Raw genomic sequence first — 4,719 nt, 5'->3', positions numbered from 1 at the left:
GTACATTCTAACTCCCTTGGTAGTTACTTTATTTAATAACTCTTATTAAATAAAAATTGATTATCTAATTAGGTTAGCCTTTTGGGCCTACCCACTTAGGCTTTAATTTGTGGCTTGAGATAGGACTAAAGGGAACAAATAAGACTCTAGCTCCAATGGGCCTTGGACTTTTCTATCAACTCTTGACAAGTCCAAAGTTACCATTAATTATATTTAATACCACTATATAAATATAATTGCACTCTAGGCCTTATTAATAAATTATATCCCAATACTCTAATGATATCATTTTACCCCTCTATGAAATATCCATAGTGAATAAAGTCATAAAGAACTATCACTTTGTAAACAACTATTTTATCCTTGAGTACCCGGTTTAATCTTTTAGTTATTCACATTTTTTGAAATCCAATTTCAATAAATATAAGCTTTAGTAACTCCTTACTAAAGTGGACACCCTGAATAACCAGTTCCCATTAAACTTATCTCAAGGGTTATTTCTTGTCTCTATGGAGAGAGATTATGGATTCCATCTTGAGAATATGTGTTCCCTTAACACTACATGTGGTTACCCAACATATTAAGGTTTTGACCGTGAATATTAGATCTCACTCCTGATATATCAAAGTAACCTACATTTCATGATCGGGTTCACTACCCTCTCAGGATTAAGAGTCTATGAAATTAGAGGTCGTGAGATTAATTATTCGGGTGACAATTGTTGATTGAATAATTATTCTCACAGCAGTCCAGTTCAATATATCTTAACTTTTAAGGCACATCAACACATCAACTAGAAGTCTCCACTTCCATGATCAAGACAAATCATCTTAGTTAATGTATTATAGTCTTTGTAGATGAAACGCCCAATTTTATCACTGACTACGAACTACATTTTGAGTTTACAAGGAACTTGTGATTTACATCTTTTGTGACTTTTCACATAAATCACATACGATGCATCTCATGGACTATGATAATGTCACATTAGTTTATTAATAAATAGTCTCATATAATTAAACAATTTAATTATTTATGACATGCCAATAAATTGAATTTTAGGGCATAAACCCCGACGACCCAACAAGGAAATCCGTCTAACATAAAAGACGAGTATTTGCCCCAGAATGGAACAAAACAGCTATGGAAGAGGTGAAGAAGCTCTTAGTCACTGGATTTATTCAAGAGGTTTATTACCCCGAGTGGCTTGCCAATGTTGTCATGGTAAAAAAGTCCAATGGAAAGTGGAGAATGTGTGTGGACTTTACCGAATTAAATAATGCATGCCCCAAAGATAGTTTTCCCCTTCCCAAAATTGACCAGCTCATTGATTTGACAACTGGTCATGAACTGCTAACCTTCATGAATGCTTTTTCAAGTTATAACCAAATCCTAATTAAGAAGGAAGATCAGGAGAAAACTGTGTTCATCACTAGCCAAGGCCTATATTGCTATAAAGTCATGCTGTTCGGACTAAAGAATGCAGGTGCCACATACCAGAGATTGGTGAACCAGATATTTAGCAAGCAAATAGGCAAGAATATAGAGGTCTATGTGGACAATATGCTAGTAAAAAGTAAGGAAGCCAAAACCCACTTGGAAGACCTCTAAGAGATGTTTGATACCTTAAGAAGGTATAGAATGAAGCTTAACCTTGCGAAGTGCGTTTTCGGGATCTCATCAGGAAAATTCCTAGGCTTCATGGTATCTCAGCGAGGGATTGAGGAAAATCCAAAAAAGGTCAGAGCCATACTTGACATGACTTCCCCAAAGACAGTTATCGAGGTTCAAAGGTTGACAAGGCGAGTGGCAGCATTGAACAGGTTTGTCTTGAAGGCCACTAATAAGTGTCTTCCTTTCTTTAAAACTCTTAAATAGGCCTTCCATTGAACGGACGAATGTGAGGAAGCCTTTTAGAGCCTCAAGGAGTATCTAGCCAAGCCTCCATTACTGAGCCTGTCAATAGAAGGAGAATAGCTGTTTTTGAATCTAGCTATGTCTCAAACAGCCGTTAGTTTGACATTGATTCATGAAGGATCCAAAGTACAACGACTTGCGTACTACATAGGTTAGACTTTTTAGGGAGCCGAAGCAAAGTACCCGCGAATAGAAAAGATGGCCTTCTCATTAATCGTGGCTTCAAGAAAGCTTCGTCCATACTTCCAAGCTCATACCATCATGGTAATGATGGACTAGCCAATCCGAAAAGCAATAAGCAAGCCAGATGCTGCAGGGCACATGATCCAATAGGCTGTCGAGCTAAGCCAGTTTGATATTGAGTACAAGCCAATGATAGCAATCAAAGCTCAAGCTTTGGCAAATTTTATTGCAAAATTTACTCTTCCAGACTCAGATCAGGAAGCAGAAAGTTGGACGATCTGCATAGATGGTTCGTTTGTTATAGGTTTCGAAGGCGTCAGTATCATTGTGACATCACCTGAAAAAGACATCCTTAAGTATGGAGTTCAATTCCAATTTCCAGCAACGAACAATGAAGTAGAGTATGAAGCAGCCCTTGCTAGTTGAGAATTGCAAAGGCCTTGGGAATCAAAATTTTGAAATTGAGGACTGATTCAAAGCTAGTTGTTGGGCAAATGACCAATGAATATGAAGCGAAGGAAGAGAGAATGAAAAAACACCTCAAGCTGACAACTCAACTTATTGATGAATTTGATGATGTCAAGCACAAGCAAATCCCAAGGGAGGATAACTCAACTACTGACAAGGTAGCTAGATTGGCTTCAACTGAAGATGCCTCAACAATGACAGAGTTGCTCGTGAAAGTCTAGACAAGCCCTAGTATCGACAAGTTGCAAACCCTCTTAGTCCAGCAGCCTAGTACTTGGATGGACCCGATCCTTTCTTACATCAAGGACAGTCAACTCCTATCCGATCTGTTAGAAGCAAAGAAGGTTAGAGTCAGGGCAGCTAGATTTATAGTCATGAATGGTGAACTTTACAAAAGAGGATTTTCACTGCCATACTTGAAATGCCTGATTCCTGAGGAAGCAACATATGTGTTGCGAGAAATCCATGAAGGCGTATATGGAAACCATTCAGGACCTCGTTCCTTAGTGGGGAAGACGATCAGGGCAGGCTACTTTTAGCCAACTATGCAAAAAGACGCAATTGAACTTGTTAAAAAATGTGATTCGTGTCAATGGTTCAGAAATGTGTAGCATATACCTAGGGAATAACTGACGAGCATCTCCTCACCCTAGCCGTTCTCCACTTGAGGGATCAATATCGTTGGCCCACTCTCTCAAAGGAAGAAGCAGGTGAAGTTCCTGCTCGTTGCCATTGATTACTTCACAAAATAGGTAGAAGCAAAACCAGTAGTAGTAATCACAGAAGGCAAAATATAGAGCTTCGTCTGGAAGAACATTACCTGCAGATTTGGAATCCCAAGGACGATCATCTTTGATAATGGTCGACAATTTTGATAGGCCAAGCATGTATTGACCCCTTTGGTAAATTAATCAATTAATTAGCCAAGTGAATTAATTAGATTCAATTACATGCAATAAGCATGTTAGCACAAAGAAATCACCAACTAAGTTAAATGCAACAGAAAATAAATTTGACATAGGTGATTTGTTTACGAATCGGGAAAACCTCCAAGGCAAAACCTCATTAGGTGAATTTAAGGTCACCACTCCCGAGGATCCACTATTATCAAAACAAGCGGTTACAAATAAAGGAATCCCAGTACCTTATACCAACCTATAGTTGAACCCTTATCCCAATACACAACTAGACTTGTAATGTAGGAACAATCTCTCCTTTTAATGCACGGCTCCTATTACGTATCTAACCAATCGATGCACGAATCCAAGTACGTAACTAACACACCAACTTAAGAAGGACGTTAGCTACAAAGTTCTTTAGTTTATCCACACGATGAAGATCAAGAAGCTCCTTGGTCACAAAACCCTATGACGTACAAACGTAACAACTTTTTAAGAGAAAGATGAACTAGGGGAAATTGTCTCCAGTCACAATATGCTTGCAACAAGTGCAACAACTTTATGACGACCCTTAAAATAATCCTTATATATGTCTAGGGTTATGAGAAAAGAAAACCTAAACACATAGCATGGATATGCGTGAAAAATAGTTCTGAAAAACTGATTTTTGTAATTCTCAATAGATACAGCTGTCGAGATTATCTGTTAAGCTTCACATTTTAAATCTCGATAGATACATCTGTTAAGCTATCTATCGACCTTTAAAACACAGAACTTCTTCGCTTGATTCTTGGATAGATTTGCATGACTTCAATACTTGAACTTGAACTTTTGTTTTTTGAAGTATTAAACACATCCTAGATCTATCCAATTACAAGTAAAGTGCGCTTTGTCAAAGGATTAGCCAATTCTAAATGATATATGTTCTAAACATGTTCCATATATGTCCTAACAAATTTGATAGTCAAAAGTTTACGAAATTTTGTGTAGAACTGGGGATAAAAATCCATTATTCAGCACCTAGGCACTCACAAGCAAATGGGTAGACAGAGGTAACAAATCGTACTTTGCTTAAACTCATCAAGCACGACTTGAGAGGGCAAAGGGTGCATGGCCAGAATAGTTATTTGGGGTGCTATGGGCCTATCGGACTACTACAAGAACACCAACAGGAGAAAATCCATTCAAGTTGGCCTTCTGTACAGAAGCAGTCATTCCTGTTGAAGTAGGAGTATCTAGTCTTAGGTGAGCT

The sequence above is a fragment of the Quercus suber genome, unplaced genomic scaffold, assembly GCF_002906115.3.
Source record: "Quercus suber isolate HL8 unplaced genomic scaffold, Cork oak 2.0 scaffold_77, whole genome shotgun sequence".
Lineage (NCBI taxonomy): Eukaryota > Viridiplantae > Streptophyta > Magnoliopsida > Fagales > Fagaceae > Quercus > Quercus suber.
Note: the sequence above shows the minus strand (reverse complement) of the source record.